This window comes from Melospiza georgiana, chromosome 12, assembly GCF_028018845.1.
Source record: "Melospiza georgiana isolate bMelGeo1 chromosome 12, bMelGeo1.pri, whole genome shotgun sequence".
In the NCBI taxonomy this organism is placed as follows: domain Eukaryota; kingdom Metazoa; phylum Chordata; class Aves; order Passeriformes; family Passerellidae; genus Melospiza; species Melospiza georgiana.
Genome location: NC_080441.1, coordinates 10,601,142 through 10,625,535, shown reverse-complemented (window position 1 = coordinate 10,625,535; position 24,394 = coordinate 10,601,142). Strand labels below are relative to the sequence as shown.

Below are 24,394 nucleotides of genomic sequence, written 5' to 3'. Positions count from 1 at the left end.
TTTAAACTGTTAGACTTTTAGATTCTAGGAGCTCTCCTGGATCCTCTTTTAGTCTGAATAAGATTTGGACGTGCTTAAGGGTCTGTCACTCACAGCAGTGAGCTTCTGTGTCATTTACCCTGCCCTCACTGTCCCTTCCTCTGCCTGAATCCCCAATACTGAAGGCTCCTGACATATTCATTTTTTCATGTTTGTGAGTACTTTGTTATTAAATAAACAATTTTTTTCCACTTCTCTCAAAAAATATTTTTTCTCCTGAACAAGTTATGAAAAGGGCAGCTTAAATTTGTTTTCTAAGAGACCACTTCAAAAATGTCCTCCCAAAATTTGTCCTAAACCAAGACAATAACTATAAAGGAAAATTAGCAAAGAAACACTTTTTTTATTTTTTTAGCTTTCTGCAGGATTTTCAGTGGTAGTGGATATTATGCACTGTGGTTTTAGTGAAAACTAGTAATGTCAAAAAGGAAAACTTTTACTATAAAGTGCCAGCACAATCTTTGCATACTTTTCCTGCACAGTTCAGTGGAGTATGAAAAGACATATTTCATCCTTTCCTGTAGGAAGTCAGTCTTCCTTGTGTGGTTTGAATTCATCCTTAACCATCACTGAGTATCTCACAGGAGGGTTGTGGCTGGCTCCAGACAGATGTGCTGAACATCTCAAACTAGTTTGCAGTTTTCGAGCAGTGCTGAATTTGCAGCCATCCCATGCAGCTTATCCTGCATTCATCCCATCACCATGAAAAGCTATTTTCTAGTGCTAACAGGCTGGATTTAGTACTGCACTGGACTCATCAGTCAGGTGTAAAATTCCTATCTGCATTGCTTTTTGCCAAAATACAGGAAAAAATGTTCCCTTGGCTGTTCTGTCTCAGCAGCTTTCCTGACCATTCTAAGCACTTAGACATGATATGTTTTGATTATATTTCTGTAATTTATTGCCCCCATGCATTAGGGCTCTTTTCTGCTGTGTTCTGGAGGCTTCCTGGTCCTGTTCTAATATCACAGTGCCTGATCCGCTGGAGTAGCCCTGCTGAAATTTATGAAGACCACAGACTTCTATCTCTGTTCTGTGGTTTTATATGCAACTGTAACACAAATTAACACACCCATGCTGGTCATTAGCATTCTGCTCTGGCAGGCAGAAGAAAAACAAAGAATTGTTGAGTGGTGTAAATGTGGTCAGAGGCTGACAAATGGGCAGATCTCTAAAGTTTTCTGGAACAAAGCTGAACTTCTGGATCACAAACACCTCTGCATTGCAGTCCTGAGAAAGACAAAGGTGGGGGGGGGGATGATCATGATCTATTCTTAAGGCAGAGTGGATGAAATATTTGATTATACAAAAGTAATTTTCAGGTGGCTGAGCATTCAATGGGCTGGCTTTGTTAAGGGTTCAAGTTTTGTCTGCTTTGTGCATTTATGAATCATCATGTTGTGTGTTAGGAATTTTAAGATTCTCATTAGTTGTTGGTCATGTTTCAATATCAATTTTTTAAAAGAAATATGGTCTTACAGTTTTTAGTCAAAAATAGGTAAAGAAGTTCTAACAAGAGGAGTGGTTAAGCTGTCCATGTGTGTGTAGTGGGTTTGTGTTTGGTATTTGCTTTGTCAGGTCTAACTCAAAAGCTTTTGGTTAGAAGCTCTCTATGTAATATTAAACTGTGCCTAGAGTAAGCTACTGGTTTTGTTCCCATTTCATTGATTTCGTTATAATAACTGGCTGTGGTCTGCTTGATTCATAATTTCTCTACATGGACACTAAACAGTTACAATAACTATTGTACTGTCTGCTTCAGCATAGTGGTACAATCTGATTACATCTAGAACTTGGAATATTTTCCACATTATTAAAATCCTGGAGTCATTTGGAATGTAAAAGGCTTCAATAATTTCAGTATAATATTTTTAATGATGGTTACTAATTGCTAAAGCACTCCAATTCTAAACTATCTTTGCTTCTCTTGGTGGGAAACATGAACACCTGAAATGAGGAGCAGGTGTTTGGAAAAAGGAGATTCAGAGCATATGGTTAGTAGTTATTTCTGCTTTGTATGTTGGAATGAGCAAAACATGAAAACATGCCATACAAATAATTTATGCTTCAGATGAACACCGAGTACTTTATATCATTGCACCCTACTTGCTAATAGTATTATATAAATAATACACAAATATATAAATAATATATTTATATTCACCTGTTGTTTAACTGCTATAGCCAGTTTTCTTTATGAAATTGTTAACTTTGTGTTAGTACTTGGACTGTAGAGCTTCTCTGCACCAAACTTCCAGTGGATTTTCTATATATTTCACAAAATCAGTGAGTGCATATTTATAAAATGTTGTGATTAATTAGAATTATTCTAATAATTGGTTGGAGGATTGTTTGTTTCAGCAATACACACATGCCCCCCACCCCTCCAGTAATACTGACTGCCTAGAACCAAATTCTCCTGGCTTTCATGCCACAAAAGACATTGAAAGATTTGGAAGATGATGGATATTTCCCTTCATTGCCAGTATATGAACAACACAGACTTAGCATTGTTTTATGCAAGAGCAGGAGCAAGGCTTGCTGCAATAATAATGAATGCAATGTATTGTGTCTGAAAGCTGAACTGTGCTCTAACAGGTTAGAAAAGTCAGGATAAATATCTTTATTTTGTTATCCTCTTGTAAGGAAGAGCATTTTCTTTTGATTTCCCTCTCTGCAGAGGTGGAGAGTGCCTGTGGTCCAGCTTGGGGAGGCAGTCAGGGCTTGGCTGAGGAGCAGCTGAGCTGCAGCCTGGGGCAGGAAAGGGTTTGTAGCTGTGTAGTCTAACATTGATTATTCACTCATCTGAAACTGACTTCTGGTTTTGGCTGCACTGGCCTACAGCCTGGAGAGAGAAAACCTCTATCTTTTCATGTCTCTATTTTAGTGTGCATTTCTTAAGGCTTAAAAATGCATTCAGCTGTGAGGATATTTTTATTCTGTTGGAAGTGCTTCATTTATTTTATTGGACCTCAGTGTACAGCCCCGCTGAACATGGTAGAGTCTGAATGTTTCACTCTGGCTTGGGAAAAGCTTTCTTAGCAGAACCAAAATGGAAAATCCATGAAAAACACTGTCTGATGGAAATAAATTTACTGTGGGATATAACCACTCCAAATAACAGCCTGGAAGGTGACATTGAAGGACCTCATTACTTTGTTCAGCTCTTAGCAAGCAGCCAACTGAACCAGCTGCTCTGGGAGTTGTCAGTCTGACAAAATGGGATCAGCAGGTGGGCAGGGACAGGGGTGCAGGTTGTCCAAGGGTGTGTCTGAAAGGATTCTGTGGGTCTGTCCCCAGCTGGCAGGGTGGGCAAGAGACCTGCTTTGGAGAAGGGGCAACATTTTATTGTGGTGGGTTTTGGCATAGAGGCTGAAATACATGCTGTAGCTCCCTGGAGGAAGGACCATGGACAGGGGAGGTAGCAAAGAGCAGAAGGGAATTTAAATGTTCCTTTTGTGAAACTCTTTAGCCAGAATGGGATCAGCTCTGCAATTTGATCCATATATATGGATGAAATGAGCAAAAAAGTCTATTGAAAGAATTGTTTGGAAGGTCTAGAAATTCCTCCTGCCACTGTTTCAGGGTGGGAAATAATTTTTTTTCACTCTTTTTGTATGTGTTGGGAGAACTTTGAATTTATGGATTTGAAAGAAGAAAACACAGCTAACTAGGTCAATGAAAAATTCCGCACATGCATTTTCTGAGTCATTTCTGTTTTGCTGAACTTCTCAAGAGCTCTTTACAGATGTATGTAGCATTGTCCCTTCCCTGCTGACTGCTCAAGTTGTGGAATACTTTAAAAAGTCACCTCTGATCTGCTGCTGTTCCAAGGCACTGTATTGTCTTTCACTGTAGCCAGGACTGGACAGTCCCTGAATGTCATCTAGCACTTTAGAATATGGATGTTGTAATTTGTCATCTCCGTCACCACTGTCACTCTGTCATTTCATTGTGTTATATTGGCTCATGGTGTTGCTGCCTCTCTGTCCTTCACCTCGCAGGTTCTGTGAACTCTGAAAGTTAGCATAGCTGAAGATTCCCAGTTCAGAGGGAAAAAGCTCCATGTCTGACTTACCTTCACTCTGTGTGCACCCTACTGCAAGTGCTGAATGTCCTTTTAGAGAAGGACAGTACCTATTTTATCTTAGACCGTTGAGTGTGCTGTATTTCTGTTTCCTTTATGTTCCTTCCATAAGAGAAGAAAAATTGCATGATGTCGTTGCAGTAGCAAGAAAAAGCCTTTGGTCTTCATGTTTGATTGGGTTATTTTGCTATAGTCAGGAGAATATGATCTTTCTGAAACATCAGATATAAATTTTTTTTCTTCTCTCTTCAGAAAGGGTGATACTAAGAACCAAAGTAATCTCATGCTGCCATTATCTAGAAAGAAGGTAGATCCAGAAAAAATAGGAATAATTGAGAAAAAAACCTGGAATAGCTGTTTGACTAACAGAGAGGGCTGGAGAGAGCCTAAAACTTCACTGATATAAAAATGTGTTTATGTGTATACACACATACACATATACACATATATATAAGCTCTCTAGAACAGTATTGGTTTTCACGGAATTTTTTGTACTAGTTGGCATTATTTTAGAATGGAGACACCTAGACATTGATTGAAATAGTTAATTTTTTAATCAAAACTTAGAGAAGACCTGTCAAATTTTTTGTTTTGGTTTTGTGTATGTGCCTGAATATGAGATGTGCATTTTGCCAGAAGTAACAGCAGAACATTCCAGACCCTTCCATCCTGCTTGCCCACCTGGCTCTGTACCAGGAGCCTTTGATTGTCCCAGGCTGCTCCACTGGGATCTGACTGCTCCTTGCAGGGAAGGATCCTGCTCTGTGTGCTTGCTCTGTTCCCCAGCTTGCTAAGGGAACCAAACACACCAACATATGTCAAAAGGAAAGCAAATTCCTCATGTCTTAATTAAAGAGAATAAATTAGTGTGTTAATTAGGTAGATTACAGAAAGAGCTTTCCAGGGAACACCTACTGACTTCTTCAGGAGTTTCCCAGAGAATGACCCCATTCTCAGCCTGGAACCTTGGGTTCTGATGCCAAAGCACAATGATTATGTCAGGTGCAGAAACAACAGGGCACTGAAATTGAGGCAGAGCCAGTGTGGGGTACTTGAGCTCAGGAAATGCACCCTGAATCAGAGCTCTACAGCAGTGGAATTTTTCCAAGTAGTAGGAAATCCAGGAAAGCTGCCTTGCAAAATCCAGAGTTAGTATTACAGATATGGAGCATATTATAGAAAGGAGTGTGAAGCTGTGACAAATCTGCTCACCTTTGCATAAATGGAAAGCTGTATAAATGTTATGCATGTGTTAATGCTTGTAGACCATATGGGGGTTATGTATTTTGGGTTTCAGGGTTTTTTCATCATAATCATCACTTGTAGATTTTGTGAATGTCTCTCTTAGAGAATAAAGACTTGAAAAAATGCTGATGGCAAGGGGATCTGCTAGAATGTTAATTTTAATTTTCTTCCCAGAACTGCCTTATAATGTGCATTAATCCATATTAATTCTGTTGAGGAAAAATACTATTGGCTTTTTCTTTCATTTTTCCTTCTTTTTTACTTCATATGAAGAAAATACTAGAATGCTTTCCTAATTTCTGTCATGGAGGAAAGAAAAACCTTTCCTGTCTTTGTTGAGTAAACTGTCTTGCTTTAGTATCTTCAAAACCATCTTCCCATAACTTGATTAAAATTCAGCATTTTTGTTAAGCTACCTTAATTTTATGGCTGTATTTCTATAGTTTGCCACTTTGTTTGGTAAATAATGCCATAAGGAATTGGAATTTCATTCTAGGACCCAATAAATAATAAGGTATATTGTAAAATGCAGCAATAAATCTTGGTTTAGGAAGTAAACTTGCTTAACTTTCAGAGAAACATAAGGAGAGGAATCATTCTTATTTACATGTATTTTTTATTATTTGTCGGAAAATCTTATTGTGGTTTTGGCTTAGATTTTAATTCATGTTAGCCTGAACACAAAATATATATATATATTATTCAAGAGACATGATGCTTTAAATAAAAAAAATAAATTGGCAGTACTGTTGTGTATATAAATGTCAGTTTCATTTAGATGGTAATACTGTTTTAATATGACAAACCATCAGCAGTTTTGAGTTATTTGAAATTCAATGGCAAACATTTTACAATAATTAAGTTGTATTTTGCTTTGTTTGATCAAGTCCTATTTTCATGCTTCCATCTGCTCAGAAGGGGGTGGTATGGATGGCCCCAGGGGCTCCGTGGATGGCGTCAGCAGCAAGGACAGTTCCAGTGTCAGCAGTTACAGTACCATGAGTGTTGCTCTGAAGTTTGACTTTGTGCAAGCAAAAGTGAAGAGTGAGATAACATCATATGCTTAAAAGTGAAAAGTTTTTAAAAAAACATACTATGCTTGCAAAATTTATCAAATGCTAGATGATATTTGTGGAGTAGGATGATGATACACTGTTTTAAACAGCACCTTTCAAAAGCAGCTGTGTGACACCATCTGTGTGTTAGCTCTTGGTAGCAAAAACCCAAGAAAGGATTAAGAAATGCACTAAACCGTGCTTGAACTTGAATAAACTGAATGTTTGGAAGGGATGAAGATCTTCCCTGGCAACTGTAATTCCACATTGATGATGGAGGGTTTTTCTTAAAGAAAAATATATTTTTTCCGCTGAAACTTCTCCATTTATTATTAAGATGTGCTTTGAAAGATGATATGAGCATCTTTTTTTCTTATATCGTTTAATGTATTGTTATGGTTTGGAGTGTTCAGAGCTGCTAAGAGAGCTGGTGAGAGAAATCCCCATGGTTTCCTATAAACTCTAGACATCTGTAGTTTATTTCTTATTGGAACTTTGTGTCCCAGTAAATGAGCAGTTTGATACCCAGTGGTTCCAGTAACCTTTGAGCAGGAGTGGAGGCTGGTGTAGATTGCGCTGGGTGTCGCAGTCGTGCAGCTGGAAAATATGAGTCCCTTTCCTTCCATCCAGTCCTCCCTTCTCACTTAATTGAGCCATTAACATTTTAGAAATCATTAGTGCCTAACAAGTCTTGTGCTTTTTGCTTGAAATAGGATAGTATGCATTTGAACAAAAGGGATGTTTCTTTCAGGAAAACCTTCCTAAAAACATAGCTGCTCATGGGTGTGAGTCTGAGAGCTGTTTCCTCATGCAGACAAGAGAATTCTCTCCAAATTGTTGCTCTCTGGTTATAGCAGGGAGAAATTCACTTGTACAGCTGCAGAGAAGTTCCCTGTTTCTTTGCAGTGGTGTTTGCTCATATTTACAGCATTTAGTTCCTTAGTCAATAACTTGTTGCATTTATAAATGGAATCTTATAGTTTATCTATAAATGGAATTTTATTGCTCAGACTTGATCAGGCAAAGGTTTTTTTTGTCTAAATCCCTTATGCCCTTAGTAATAAGTATGTTGGACTTTTAAGTTTGATATATTGTGCCCCCAGTAGATCCCTGTCCTAAAATATATTTTGTTTTGAAAAAGTAGTTTTACTATCTGTAGAATTAAAGGCTTACACACCTCTGACATTAAAACCCAATAATATAGTATGTCAAATAAAAAAGTTTGAGCTCTGAATTTCAGGTTATTTGGAACAGTAAGACATTTCAAGAACAGCATCTTCATCTCAATGGTCAGGTCTTGGCTGAAGGAAACAAATGAGTTTAAGTGAAAAGATGTTTTAAATTAAATTAACTCTTCCATTTAGCTGTGGGTATATTCTGCAAATCCCTTGGGTCCTGTCAGGGTACAGGAGTATTCAACACCTGATCTTGCTCCCTAAATCTTCTTTTGGCTCTTCTAAGTCATCACCTCCTGAGAAGTATTGAGTGCATTTTGTTTTTCATTGTTTGAACACTTTATTTTTTCTTGCAGCTCCTAAAAATAAAACCTTAATGGAGCCTTTCCACTCTGGTCAAGTATTTATGCTATAAATGATCAATATAGAGGAACTAAATTCTGCTTGTGCATAGTTTCACATCCCAAGTAAATCAAAATTTATCAAGTCACAGATGATTTCTATGATTATAACTTCAGCTTCAGAGATACAAATAAGGGTGAAGGTTTCTCCATGGCACTTTATCTTACAGCACTAAATGCTTATTTTGGTTCCTGAAAATTAAAAATCAAGTTCCTTAAAGGAATTGTTTGGGCTCTTAGGCATGAATCTATTAGCAACTCTAAGTGTTGTTTTACTTTCTCTGGGATGTAATTTGCTCTAACAAAGAGAGGGGAATCTTGTTCATTTAATGAATGAAGTGATGAAAATGGCAAGAAACTTGAACAAATTGAAAATATTGAAAACTGAGGGCAACCTGAAAGTAGCAATCTCATTTTACACATGCACGAAAAAAAAATAAATCAGTTTTTGTTCTGTGAACAGTGTTTTTTTTTCTCCTGCTGCAAGTTGATTACACGTGAGGAGTTGTGTGTTTTAGATCTGTAAGGGATACAAGTGAGAGGAAAAATCCTGAGACAGAAAGAAACTTGCTTGATTCTACAGCTGCCTTCAATGTCATCATTCTCCAGGGCCCACTTAGGAGGAATCAAGATTTGCATTGAGGCGTGAGAAGGGAAATGTTTTCTGCTTTGTCATTCCTCAGGATAAAACTCCAGTGTGCTTCCAGTCCTTATCAAATGTGACCTATTCTTCGTTAGCTATTTGTGCTTTCATTAATCAAAAGTGAACCATGTAGTTAGAATGTTGGGAACAAAAAGGCTGAGAGTGGTTATGGCTGAAAAATGAAATATTGCAAATACTACCTTTAAATCTCTTATCTATGGACTTGAGAGAGTTTTATCATTTTGACAAATTTGGCAAGCTCAAAGAAGATATTAAAACTGTTTTTAAAAATCTGAATGTAAGATTTCAAGCGCTGAACAATACCAAACATCTATAGTTTATTTCTTAAATTCATGAAGCTACAGGAAATAACTTAATGTATCAGGAGATGCTTAAGAGCTAATTATCAAAAAGTTGTTAGAGGATGGGGATTAAAGCCAACTACTTCTGGATATTTTTCTACTTCCTGTGGATTGAAGCAATTAGTAAAAATGTTGCCATCAGCAAAGTTTCCATCATTATTTCCCACATGTACCCTTTGCAATTGTACAAGTTCTTTCAATGATAAATAAAAATTAATCTTCTTTCTCATTTGGAAAAAAACCCAAGCACAAGATTAAAAGTGTCCTACTGATACTAATATGAGCAATATCATTTTTCATTAACAGAAGAAGTTGTTTATATCCTAATATCTTGACACAAATATTCAAGGTTATTTTGAGCCCTATGGGACAACACTAAAGGCTTCTGCTTTAACAATTGGAATAAAGAGGTTTTAGAAACACTTGATTTTCTATAATGAATTGAATATTGGTCTATTGAATGAGTTTGTTGGCTCTGACATGGCTGACTAAGATGGTCTGTCAAATAATCTGGCTATGTAAAGAACAGTATAAATTCATCAGCAAAATACCTATCTGTACCATGAAAAATGTGGATTTATGTTCTTAGCATTTTAATTATTTAATTTTGATTACAGGGATCATCTCATTGTAAAGTGATTGCTGTATTTTAAGTTGCTATTTAATATTTACTGTTAGTGTCCAGAAATTCAGCTGAGCTAAAGACAGCTCCTGGTGTCCTGCCAGTTCCATACACAGCAGCAAATCAACCCATGGTCCCCTCTTATCCACTCTGGTTCAAATGATGCAAATTTTGGTTAGATTCTGCCTAAATCTGGCAAATACTTTGTTTAGTTTTCTTTCCTTGAGGTCATTGCGCTGTATCTTCAGGGATGCCCAGCTTTCTTTTATACAAAAGCAGATGTGGCTTTTCTTAGACTTCTAAGCATTTTCTGCTGAAAGATGTGACTGTTTTGGGTGCGTCAGGATAATGTCTTAATCAGGATGAGTCTGTGGAAAGGGGAATTCCTTAGAGCCTGGCAACTCACACCAATGCTGTGGGTGTTTTTACCTCCTTCCTTGCTCTTTGCATTCCTGCTCAGATCTATGAGTAAAAATGAAGTTTTCGTATTGAAGTTTGGTGCTTATGTCACATTTTCATTCACCTACTGTTATTTTGTGTGTGGAAAATGTGTTTTGACTAGGGAAGTATTTTATGAAGGCAAATATTACAAAGATTCGTCTCTGCATAGTTATTTAATATAGCTGTTTCTTGATCCTTACTTGGACACCTCCTTGCAATCTAGAAAAATATTTTGAAACCATTTTATGGCTTTCAATTGAACACATAATTTTCAGTATTTTTATTATACTTATTTTTGCACAGAAAAGCTGTATTTCTCTTGGAATCCAAATTTTAAAAACTGGAATAGGCTCTGACTGCTTCTTAAAAATTACTGCTAAAAGAGGAAAAAATAGTCTTTACAGATGAATGTACTCTCTCACTGGCCTTCGTATCTTAAAAATTACTGTTATTTTAGCTGGTTATTCACATGAGTAATCCATTGAACTCTGCAAAGGTTTCAATATTCTGGGTTTTATGTCTTTCACTGTTAGAGAAATGATCTGTAGTATTTTACTATTACGTGAGGCAAATAATATGGGATTGCAGAATCTACTTTATTTCTCTCTTTGGTTTCTGTCACTTCCATCCAACTTAATGACCCATTTCCTAAGTTGCTTATACCTGACACAAATCTGTATTTGTATTTATGTACATAAATATTATTTGGTGATATTTTTGAAAATAGTTCCTGGAGCCTGGGGCCTGTTGCTTTGTGCCAGCAATATAGGAAGGGCAAGCCAATACTTGTGCCCTTCAGGAGAACTGACACAAGGACTCTGACAAAAAAAAAAAAAAAGACAGAAGCCAGACAGTTGGGAATATAAAAAATATGGCGCATAAACTTTATAGTACACATTTTGCTCTGAATTTTCTAGCTTCTATATAATTTTGGATCAGGAGAGAGAGGTGGGGTTCATCCCTTCATTCATATAGTAGTTTCTATATTATTGACCATCTTCTGTGTTAAGTAGGTGTATGCATTGTATTAAATACTCCCTATTCTGTCTACTCCAAACCATTTCAAATATTATATTTTCTATCATGCTAATAATCTGAATTTTTTAAGTCCATGAAGAAGTTTGTGCAATAGACCTTGATAACTTATAGAAAATTATCAGCAGTTGCACAGACAATTAATTAGTCATACTCAAAGTTTGGCAGGTTTAAAGACTCAGTTAAGCTTTGAATAGATATTATAAAAACAATATCTGCATGTGACTTCTCTGAAGAATCCAAATTTGAGCTTTTAATTAACGTCTGTTTTCTTTCTTCTTGGAGCCTTAAAATTTCAAGCAATGATTTCTCTTAATATTTTGGATATCTGGTTTGGCACAACTTCTTTACATCAAATGAGGATAGACATTAATGAAGTATAAAATACAGTGAAAGAATGCTTTCTCTCAAAGTCTAGTCCAATTCTGAGCTGTCTTACTCATCAAGGACAACAACCCTGGCTCAAATAAGATGTTTTTGGAAAGTTAAATGTAGTGGAAATATTTTCATTTTCACTGCTGAACCTCTGACAACATTTATCTCTTAAGGGAATAGTTTAAGCATAAAATAAGCAAATCTCTTCTGATGTAGATACTTCTGTTTGGCTTTTGAATTTTACTGAGAAACTTAGCTCAGAAAAGCACATGGCAGAAAGCATAAAAAACCATTAGATCTAGGTGGTGTCTGAATAACCCTTGTGTTTTCTGTAAATATAAACAGTTTCTCAGAAACAATTCAGAGTGCAGCTGATTGCGGGTGTGTTAGGGTCATGGGATAGCCTGGCTCACTGTTCCATGCTTTGCTTCTGCCGTACTACAAGTTTGTAATAATTTTCTTGATTAATACCTGAAATAGGGCAGTTTCTATTATACATCATTATTAATCCTATTCAACAGAGGGATTTTGGATATGCCTTTCTTAATCTACCAGTTTGGATTTATTTTGGTGTGGAGATGGATCAGTGTGGCAGAGTGATGTGGGGATGACAGATTTCATTGTGTTTGTGTGGTGGCATTGCAGGAGTAAATCGTGTTTGCCTCTCCTCTGAAGTGTTCCACACAACACTGCACCAGCCTCCCTGGGGTGAGGTTACATTTTGGTGCACGTGTCAAGATCTTCTCAATGACAAACAGAGTTTGAATAAGCTGTGTTTCAAGTGCATAACATGGAATTTCACATGAGTTTTTGCTGATACCCTCAGTGGTTTCCTAGCTTGGCTGCTCATGAGAAGTGTGAAATTAAAGCTAGAAACACACCCACCAGGACATGAGATGAACAGTGTCTTCAAAATATGAAAGTGTTTTTCTGAATGTGGTAATCAGCTCTATATACCTTCCAATTACGCTTATAATGTCTGTTAAAAATTGCTCCTATATTTATTTATTTTTAATTTCAGGGGTGATGCAATATTTAGAATACAATTATATTTTGGTTTGCTGTGCTCTTCTTGCCAGTTTCTTGTGTTTTGAAGTCTCTCACTGATTGCTTCTCATTTTTCATTGCTGATGGCCCCTTCAGACAGGCAGGCTCTGAGCTAATTAGCAAAGCTTTGTTCATGAATGCTTGATTCCTCCAAAAAAACTCGGCAGGAAGGAAAATTATGAACAATACTACACAATCTGCAGTTGCAGAGGCTATAGTGTTAACAGTAATGTGCTGCAATGTTTAATTTAAAATCCACTACTTTAGATATTATTAATTAATGCTCTGTGATGGGGAAGTTTATAGTCCAAAGGACAGTGGAGTAGGATGATGCACTGCAGCAGGCCTGAGAATCAAAAGCTGGCATGCAAGAATGGTGTCAGTCTAAACCACTGCTGGAAATTCCTCTGGAATTTTGTTAGGCCTGCAAACTGGGCTGGTTTTTTAGTCACATCATTTGGCAAGCTCCAAGCCTCCTTTGTTTTCTTTGTCCTGCCTTGTTCATCTTCTGATTCTGTGGGTGACAATTGCTGTTTGAACAAATTGTGGCTCACAGTGATGGAAGGGGGAACTCTGGCTTTGGTCAAGATTGGAAGGGGCAGTGAGCAAGATGAGGAATAGATCCAGGTATGGCAGGAGGAGGAGGAGCTGGGTTTTCTGAGATGGTAAAGCAACAAAATCTGGTACCTCTGGGATGTAGGAAACTGTGACATGAAGAACTCCTGATCATCATTGGGTGCTTCTGAATAAGGGCAGTAATCTGGGAGCAGGGATAGGCATTCTTCTCCTCATATTACATTCATGGCTTCACCTCTATGCTCTTTGAGACATCACATTCCTAGTGACTCCAACCCTGCTTTGGAGGACCTTATTTCTTTTGGGATAGTTTTCAACACTATGCTTATTTCATGAGATTCAGAATTTGTGCTTCTGCATTAAGACAAAATCTTTTTCTTTCAAGATAGTTTTAAAGTTTTTCATATTAAATGAGTAATACAAATTAGTGTTGCTCATCTGCACCACTGAAGGTGTGCAGTTGCCTCCTGGCAGACAATGCTTAGCAGATCTCTGAAGCCAGGATGTGTTCCTTGGCTTTCTTTATGCTCTTATTGTGTGAAGGTGTGCATGAAATATGGCATGAACATGGTCAAAGTCACTCTGTAAATAAACAATCCTTAATGACTAAATGAAGATTTGTGTGAGTGTAAATTGAGGCTTCCCTGGGTTAGCCAGATGAGGGTTCTGGAAGGGGCTGTACCCCGTTACCTGCTGTACAGGAGATGGAAGAATAAAAGTTCTGCTGCTTCAGAGCAAGGCAACCAGCGTTACTAAGAGCTGGCTCCTGAAAAGATGCATGGTAATCCTTTTGAAGTGACTGTTTGTTCAAGGAAGTTTCTGCAGAGGTGGCCCATAAATTTGATGTTGCTTTAAGCAATGGATAGAATACTTATTTCCTTGAAAGGAGTTGTAGCATATTGGCTCCATTAAAAATGAGTGTAAATGTTGTTAGCATGTCATGTCCTAGCTTAAACTTACATTCATGGCTAGGCAATTCAGTGTGCATTGCAGCTGGAAATAGTTCTTAACATAGATTAAAATTTGGGGATGTGATGGCTTTGATTAAAATCAATATACAGAGTGACAGTTACTAACATGCAGATGAAAACTAGTACAAAGAATTAATAAGGGACACTGATAATAGAATGGCCATCACTTAATATTTTATGTAGATTCATAAAACATCTTTCAGATTTTGAATCAACAGCTGGTAAAAAATGCAATAGTAATGAGCTCATTTGTATGTAAATGACTGTCATTCTATTCTAGGCTGCCCATGCTTTATGGGATCCTGCTAGATATCACTAAGTATGGTCAAGAAAATGGGCCTTTTCAGGAAACCCTTCAAAAAATCAATTTAAATGCAAAGTCTTTGCCTGGCTTTTAAGTTTACAAAAGTAATTCATAAGGTTCTGTCAGTCTGAAAGTTCTGTATACTTGTATTTAAAATAGTAATCCAGTACATTATTGGGAGCTGAATATGATACAAATTAGGAGCTCTACGGTAATTCTAGCAACAGCAGAAGGTAAATTCTTGGCATGTTCCAACTCTCTTGGAAGAACTGGCCAAGGTAGGTGGCAATGTCTGTGTACCCAGGGATGTGAAGTGAATGTGCAAAAGAATCTACATTGTGTGCATTCCTTTTATTGCTTATACTCAATAGCCACTAAAGCCCCATGTTTTCTGTAAATACCTGGACTGAGAGCTAGAAAGAGCAAATTTCTGATGGGGAATTTTTACATGGATACTGTGCCATGGTGAGTTTTACTACATCTGCTGCAGAAGTGCACCATGTGCCTTTTATCACCTGTGAAAGATGGTCATGAAGGTGAATGTTTTGACCTTGGCGTGAAGGGCTGATGGATGTAAAGCTCAAGATTTATGACTTAAAATTATTTTAGGGAAATGAAATAACATTTTTTGTAGTATACGGCAATATACAGAACAGAATTTTAATTTTAGTCATTTTACTGGAAAAGTAATTTTTCCAATGTTTAGAGCAATTTTGATCTTCATAAAGCTTCAAATTAGTTAAGTTCTAAAGGAAAGAATCGACTTCCACTCAAATTTTCTAAAATGTTTAGCTCTTTCTTGTTTTTAATAATGTGTTTTTAAGTGTAAGTGGCTTAAAAACACTTAAAGTGAAAGTCTTAAATGCAGATTGGAGATTAGAAGTGTGTGTTAACAAAAAACCAGAAAGAAATGTTTTGATTGATATCTCAGAAGGAAATGCCAAGGATAAATATAAATACAGTTGATTGCAATTGATGTGGGCGAGTAGTAATCAGCTGCTAATCTAAACAAACAAGACTCCAGCAGATATTTCAACTCTTCACCTTTACACTTGTCTTTGAGTTGCCTTTCCCAATCCCATTTGCAAGCAATTTTTCTACTTGTAATATTGCTATTACATTTCTTATGCTGTGGGCAGTTAATGAGAAATATATTTTTAAAATGAAAGAAGTGTATGGGATGAAGCAAAGGGTTCTGGTTTGGGGGGAAGTGTTCACTCTGTCACCTTTGGGGAAACCTGGGATACTCTAGGTTTTTCCTGAAAGATAAAGTACACTGCCTTATTTATATATCTATATGTGTATATATGTATATAATATATACATATATATGCATACATATATTATTTATATATATATATACACACATATATATATACATTATATATATATATACACATATGCAAATAATATCTACATGCAAAAATTCTGTGTGAGTTGTAATTTTCTTTAGAGTGGTGGGAAAATGAAGAGGGGTGCTTTTAGTTTCTGCTCCATTATTTATCTCCCCAAGGCAAGGTTTTTTGCTGAGAATGCACTTTGCATTCTCTCTTGGCATGTGAATTACCAGGGTGAAACCAGTTCTCCAATAGTTCTTTACCATGGGCAGGGCTCATGGAAGCAGCTGTGACCTTCAGCCTGATAGGGTGACACAGGGTGACTGAAGTGGCATTCAAGGGTCTCATAATGAATTCTGATTAATCCTAAATGCTGGAAATGAGGTGCTGGGACTGACCATTTTTAATTAGCTCATGTGTAAGCACAGAGTGTTTTAGAGCTGTGAGTTAATGTGCCAGCCTCCTTGTGATTAAGTATTAAAGGTACTTTAAAGCACAGTTGCCTTTTTCAGTCCTCCCTTTTAGTTTCCTGGAGGATTGCCTGGACTGCTCCATATGAATAAAAACCTGAAGCATATTGGTTTCTGACAGCTTTTTAGGAAACCTCTTTGTAAAAGTGAAATAACCCAAAATTAACAGTTTGCTATTTTTACCACCAATTTTAATCTCTGTAGATTGTTTAAATTGCAAAATAGTAAAAAAAGACTTTTTGCTCTGCATAAGACCACATGTGGAAGCAAATATAAAAGCTGAAAACAGATAAACTGTAGCAAATTTTAGGAAATATTAAAAATAAGTTGAAATTGCCTATGGAAGTTTAAGTGTTTCCACATTGAATTAAAGAATTACATTAATTTAGAGGAGAAAATAATAGCACGTGAACTGAATTTCCAATTAGAATTAATTATCTTCCTATGAATTTTGAGTAGTTAAAGCAAAAGCTTTTTGCACTTTAAGTTATTAGCTGTGAAGTAAGAAGAGATGAATACTCTCCAAAATCAGCCCATGAATTGCTTTCTCTTGAAATTGTTGTTTATGGATTGAAGAGAAAATTGGAAAACTTATTTATGCATAATTATTGAGGAGTGTGAATAGAGCATTGTGTTGTGTTCTGGCTTGTTTATTGTACGTCCTGAAGAGGATACAACTGAAACTTCAGCTGAAACTGAGGTGATAGGAGCCAATGCAAGTGTAAGAATATTCAAAACTGCCCACAAACGTCCCACCTTACCCTGTTCCCACAGCTTTTTGATAACCCTGAAATTTAGCAAGGCCTAGCAAAGAGAAACAGTAGTCTGATGGAATTTCAGAGTTCTGTAAAGAATTATCAACAGACCCTATTAAAGCCTACAATACTACCTTGGGGAGTCTCTCAAGGTTCCTTTGTCAAGGCTGGTTTATTGTCCACATAGTTTGTTAAAAAGCTTTTAAAGCCATTGTGGTCGATTGGATCTGTGTGGTTGTTGTAAAAGTGCAGTAAGTCAACATTAAAGTTCTTATGAAATTTTAATGCCAAAAAATTAAAAGCACGAGTGCTGTAATCAGTTCATAAAATAAAATATTTGAGTCTCTGACCCCATGCTGCCAGGTGGGATCAACAAATGCTGCAGTGTTTTATTTTCTTTCTCTCCAGGTGTGTATTTGTATTTTTCCTCTGTACACATAGTCCAGTGCTCTGTGTTAGTGACGTGTTTCTGCATTACAGATAAGCAGAATATCCAGCCCTAATGTTGTGTACTGATGAGAGTGGGTTCTGTGTGAAAAGCACTGTGGCAGTAGTCAGCTCTATAACTGGACAGGTTACTGTTTACTGCACTTTGCTGAAAGCTTTGGAGTTTGTGCTCAGTCACATAAATTTTTCCAGATATTTTTATATTTTTTTCAGTTTTATGATCAGAAGTGAATTAAGGCTGAAACGTTTATTCTAAAAAAGTTGCTTACTGATTTTTTGCTAAAAGTAATGTATTAAGTGTGGTCCTGGAGTCAGAGTGTTTCTCATGGACTGGACCTTTAGCAAACCAAGTTATGTGAATTTCAGTTTCATTTTGTTGTTTGGTTGACTTTTTTTTTCCTTAAGCTTCTCACATTCATCTGTTCTGTTCCCACCACCCTGAGAGTTATAATCTCTATTTTTCAGTTTGGTACATATTATTTTATTTTTCCCTTAACCTATCTCAATCTCTGCCAATTCTCCATCAAATCAGAGACCATTTTGGACTTGATTGTTGACTTGATCATTTGTTTTTACCAGCACATTTCAGGGTTTGGCACCAAGTTTTACAAGCTTAAAACCTTTTAAAATAACAATATAAATCAAACCTGAATGTGGTGAAATGCATGGACACTTAAAATACAGCACCTTTGCACAATGCTGAAATTATGTAAAAGGTTTAAAGATCATCCATGTGTTTATTCAGAGTACAGGTGGATGACAAAGCAAATGTCGAGACCCCCTCAGGACTATAACAGAAAAGAAGTTTTTTGCCTTATTTTAAAACATAGAGCAGACAAAGTTTTGAAATATAAACTTCATTGCTGGCATGCATAACACAATCAATTAGCTAAAATGTAAAGTTCATTTAGAAATACAATTATGTATCTTCAAAATATAATCAGGCATATGGACAGGGGTGCTAAAAACTAATATGGAAAACTTGTTTCTAAGCAGTAATTTTTCGGTGCTGGAAGAAATTATTAAGAGGCCTGTAAATATTAAATAATTTGAAGGAAAAAAAACGACTTATGATTTATGTCATCCTGAAGTTTGAGTGGCAGGCAGCACTGTTAGCTTCAGAGAGGGAATTATTGCATTTCTGAAAGTCATCTGCAATGGAGGCCTGTCACAGTGTAACTAAGAAATAATGACTAGACCAATTTTAGAAGGAATGAAGCTTGCAGATGATATATAATGACAGGGAACATAAACAAAAAACCCTGAATAATCTACCACCCACCTCTTGAATAATCTATTTTTGGGAAAAGTAAAACAGCCACAAAGGCAGAATGTGTCTGATTTTGTATATTTTCTTACCACCTGTCACAAGAAAAATCTAATGCTTCTTACTGCTATTACTCAGGCTGATTGTGTGAGTGAATAAAAGTTATTTTCATTGAAAACTATGACCTAAATCCTCATTACTTCAGTCATAGCAGGGCTGGACATTGCACTTAGGGGGAATATGCTGTGGTTTCTAATTCACCGTAAATTGTTGCAGCAGTTCCTATCTCCAGTATGGAACTCAGTGGGATTTGCTCATATTTGGTGTATTTTTAATTATTTTTTTAATAAAAATAGTGATTGCTAAAATCCTCCAGAGAAGTTCTTTGCAAACTATGGACTAGTGAGTTTTATCAAGATATTTTTTTTTTCCAAAGTTGTCTTTCTTAACTGTGTTTTAGGTTTTACTTCATGCTATGAAAAGAGATGAAGCTTCCTGTCAGCATGGACCAATGATGCATTTTTGTTGATTTCTATATGAACATTGTTGTATCGTGTTGCTGGCTTTCACTTCTCCATCAGAGAGAACAAATGTTCCTCTCTGGCAGTTTATTTTACTTAGCATTTTGTGCAAAGCATTGATTCAGGTCCTGATAAAGTAGATAGAAACCAATTTTCTACTATCATATATTTTATTTGTCTGCTATCTGTTTAATCTAGTCCACATCTTTATCTAAATTATCTAAAAAAACTTTTTTTCTTAACAACATAGACTACATTTAGAGTTCTCACATAGTGCAATTTTAAAAGAGAAGATTAAAGGAAGGATCCAAATCCATTAATTTTCTGTCTAATTTGAACCAGAGTGGTGCTCAGATGTTTTGTAAAACACATGTAAAACAGAGTATGAGAAGGCTATCAGAAGAAAGTAGAAGCATTTGCCTGGGAATGGCCATGTAGAAAGCTGAAATAGTCAGAAAGTTTTTCTAGTGAGAAGCTAATATTCTTTCTTACTGAAATTTTTTTTCTTTGATAAGATGCACAGAAGTGTTCCAGGACAACAGAATGACAAGGCCATATTTTTATTTTTAGAGAGTTTAATTTGCTATTCAGTTATAACAAGAAGATTCTAGATACATGCATAACACAATGCTTTTATTTCAAAGGACTTGATCTTCAACAGATGTTTGCTTCAGCAATTAAAAGAAAAAAGTTAGTTTCAGTCGTTTACTTGGTAGTTTGTAATCTTTGTCCCAGCTGGAACTGAGCATGTAGTTTCCTTGCAGAGATGCTTTGGAACTGCAGACGCCTTTCTCAGAAAGTGGTGTCTGGTACTGGAGGAAAATTGATTTCATCAGGGGTCAGCTTCAAAACCCCACTGATATAATAGTGCTAAAAATTAATTTGCCATGTATACAATATACATTTAATTACAGGGTAATGCACCAGTTGAGCCTTTTGTTAGGTTTGGGTGAACAAGTGGAGCTCTGTGCATTTCTTTGTGTTTCCCAGCAGGGGAAGTTTGCTGTCAGAGGAAACACAGTAAATGCATTTTACAGGAGTGGCTGAATGCCAAAACAGAAAAAAACGGTCTCAAACAAGGACCTAGTGTTTAACTTCAATTTACTTACACCCTAAAAATAGCTAAAGGGTAAGGACACCATAGTCTTGATGGAAGCAATAGAATGACACAAAGAAACCCTGTCTGAATTAAAATTCTTAGTTTAAAATACAAAAGAGCTACATAAGCTAACACCAAGCTGACACCTGTGCAATTGGTTCTGATTTGTTGTCCATCTCTTGTTAAGGGTTTCCTGGATGTGCTTTTGTTCACTCAGGTTGTTTCAGCCCTCTCCATGACTGAAGCCAGTGTAACCCTGAAGTGGCACTGCCCTAGGACGGCACCACCCTGCCTGCAGTCACGCCCTGTGACACCAGGAAAATACTGAAAAAATGTCAGTCACATTCTAAATGAAGACCAGCCAATCATCCCTGTGCTTTTCCTAACTTCTAAGCTTAGTGAGATGGCTGGCAACACTTCACTTTCTGCTATCCATCACTTTGAAATAACTTCTGAAAGGTTTAATAAGATAGCTGGGAGATGAATAAGAAGTAACTGTTCAGTAATATAGCTTCCTTGGATGTTTTGAGAGGCAAATATTTGTATTTGCAAGAAATAATAATCTAACTATGATTCTCAATAGGGTGTCATAAGATTTTCAGTCAGAACACTTTGGGAGTGCGTCGTTTCAGGCTATTTATTCCAGAAGTGGGAATAGATGAAATTCTCCAATGGGATTGAAAAAGTTCCATAATGATACCATAAGACATTAACTTAGCAGTTGGAAATAACATTTATGAACCACTGGAAGTAAAGTTCTCATGGGTTTAATATTTTCTATAGCCTCATAAATCTGATAGAGACATAATCTCTTTATTAAGTCAGAAATTCTATTTGTTTTTAGAAGAAATCGACAATTCTGCCCCGAAATAAATGAGCTCTCTTCGTGGTAAACAAATTTGCACACAGGAGATGCTAAGAGAATCCTCTACATGTAAATGATAAAATATTAAGTCTCTCCTTGAAATTCAGTGTAAAAAGAAACAAATACACCCTCAGAAGGTGGACAAATGTCTATGTTAAGATTAAATGTATGCATTCATTTTCTAGGTTCTGTGGGTTTCAGATCTTCATACAGGTGGTTTTGGTGTCACAAAACTCTAATCACAATAATGGAGTTTGGCTCTGGTCCTGCAGAGTCCAGCACCCTCTGTCCTTTGTGCTTTTGTGACCCCTAAATGGAAAGGGGGAATTTATGTGGCAATCTGTGAGCTGAGCAAAGCCACTCTTCTGGTTAGTTCAGACCATGATATTTCTCCCTATTTTCAAGCTTTACTTTATAGAAATATTTTACTTAACTCCTATTCTCTGGGTTTGCTTTGGTTGAACTATGTAGCAAGGAACAGAATGGGCATAAGTATTATAATGATAGCCTTTGCAGATTACATGCATTTTCCATTTTTCAGTCTGTAATTTAAGATGTAGCCAAGTTTTCCTCAAGGAAGTTGTAGAGAAACAGAGTTTATAGAACTACATTTTGGAAATCTCATCTGGTGACAGAGAAGCTTCTGTAGAGATGATTGCTGGCAAGAAATAAGAAATTGGGTGAAGATGGAGAAGTAATATAGGACTGATCACACTTGGGGATAATCCCAGACATTAGATGGAAGCTAATATGCGCTTTTGTCTTGTGATAATCTTTTATTTTCTTCTCCAGGCTATGTGCATTGTTACCTGGATTTACATAGTTGAGAAGTCTTTTAGTTTTAGGATTTTACTTACACCAGAATACAAATGAAAATGTAGTGTTGTACCATGAAATTAGTTTGTCCCTGAAGTGAAAATGGGTTGTATGATGCAAATTGATAAAAGTGATTTATTATTAACATATTTAGGCATTGTTAGCTAAATGGTGAAAATTGGTGACAGGTTCGATAACAAAATGCTTAAATGAGTTGAAGGCATAAATTCCATTGTATTAAAATAGTGTTTGTAAACCTCTTACATGCTATAGACATCTGTATCTTCTGGTGCACTGAGCTAGAGAATCATAACTAACAGCAGTGCCTTGAAAACATTTTTAATCACTAATTGCTACAGAGATTTTTTAATGCCTAGTGAAATTCCCAGCCATGGGCTGGTGTTTGACCCCTGTGTTCTCAGCAGCTCTAGCATTGTGGACCCTGTGCACTCCAACCATCCCATCCAGTGAACCACCCTGGGAAATCCCATCAAATGAGCTGTTAGGCATTAACTGTGTGCAAAACATCAGCATCAGCTTTTCAGTGTGAGTAAATCAGCCAGGTACTCATGGGCACAGACTGTGTTGCAAAATGTGATTGCTAAGTGGAAAAGCTTTGGAATGAATGGACATGGAAACCAGTTGTAATGTAAAGGCTGTTAAGGGAATTAGTCTCTTTTATGTAGCTGTAGAAAATACTGCATGAGATTAATCCATGTTTTACTTTTACAATTGCAAAGGCTCACACGGATCTGCCACCGTGCAATAGTTAAAAACTAGGCAGACACCATGCCCTGATTCATAAATATAATGGACTCTCTGATCTAATCATTGTGCTTACACAGCACTGATTTCTTGCATTTTTGAAAGAGTACATGAAAGAATTTACATCCAGCTGTCTTGTCTGGGGCAAATATGTGCTTTTTTTTTAAGTTTGATAGGAAATAACAGGAAGGGATTTAGCTAATTCTTCCGAATTTGTGTGGATTAAGGAATCAAGTCTGTTAGTATTGTATGTTACTTGATTATTATAGAAGTATCTAGAAATGGAGGGAACAAATAGAAAGTTAGGGAAATGCCTGTCAAAACATTAGGAATTGATATTCCTTATAGTAATCCATATTTACTCTTTTTATAGGAAAATCAAAGGAGTTTTTAAAATTGAAATTCCATGAGCTGGAAGTAATGCTTTCTATTAGGGTATTTTCATGAGGAATATTGCCTTTTATTGCTCTTGTGTTAAGTTCTATTTTTAGAAGAGGGGAATTAAAATACAGAGATGAGATAATGGTGGATTCCAGTCCTGGGGTGAGTAAGCAGCTTACAGGAGACTAGCTGAGACCTTCATCTTCCTTTAGCTGCAATAGCAAGTCTGTCTGATTTACTTTTCTATGTTGCAAAACTGCATCTTTGTAATGGCTTTTCCAATATTCTGCTGCTGAAACTTCCTAGCTGAAGCATAGGTATAGGTATAAGCTTAAGTGTAGGTATTTTGGAGGGAAGAAAGGAAAAGGGAGGGTATGACTTTACTTGGATTCACTGGGAGTGACATTTCTTCTGTTAGGAATGCTGCAAATGATCCCTTACCCTAATTTTGGCTTGAGTTCCTTGGCCATTTCATAGAGTCACCTCTGTGCTGGTTTTCATGGAACTATTTATGTAGCACTGTGGAGGACATGAGCACAGTTGTGAGGGTGACACTCAGAGGCAGCATCTTGCATGGGTGACTCACATAATGAGAAATGACAGCTGACCACAGGGATGAAAGGAGAAGGCCTGAACAGGGCAAGAGGAAAAATGAATAGAAATGGGAACATCTCCACGTCACTGAGCAATCATTGAAGAAAGAAGTGAACTGCTGTGCTTTCTCCCCTCAGTCATTTAATATTCTTTCTTTATTAATTTAATAATTTATTTATTTATTTATAATTTTTACACCCCCATCCCTCTTATTTTTTGAGACTCTGTGGCAAATGCTGACTTGCCTACATCAAAGGCAAATACCCCACTCATTAAGATTACCAGTTTGACTGCTGTTTCTATGCCACCATGTCAGTACAGTCAGAAGGGATCTGTACCAGTGTGTTGGCAGTTGAAGGGGATTTTATGCCTGCCCTTTACTCCCTGTTTGCTGGTAGCATTTCTACTCTTACTTGCCTTCTCCCCCCTGGTGGATTTCGTGGTTGGGAGTAGCACCTGTGGCCACTCTGTGCTCTGACAGCTGCAAGACTCACATGCCAAGCTCTTGAATGTATTTTTTCTATTGCTGTCATGTGGGTTAGGAGAGAGCTTCCAGGCAGACATCTCAGCTGTGTCAGTGTTCATTGCTCACAGTTGGACAACAAGGCATTATTAACTTCTCACAATTTCATTCATAGTACACTCATAGGTGCAAACAGTTAGATTTTTAGCACGTGCAGTTCTAGAGAGTAAGTTCTG

General features: G+C 36.8%; 1 protein-coding gene across 4 annotated transcripts in view; it reads left to right on the top strand.

Annotated features, from left to right (window-relative positions):
• TENM1 (teneurin transmembrane protein 1) overlaps positions 1–24,394 on the top strand; it is a 769,900-nt gene that overhangs the window by 72,948 nt on the left and 672,558 nt on the right. The gene's annotated exons all lie outside the window — the stretch shown is intronic.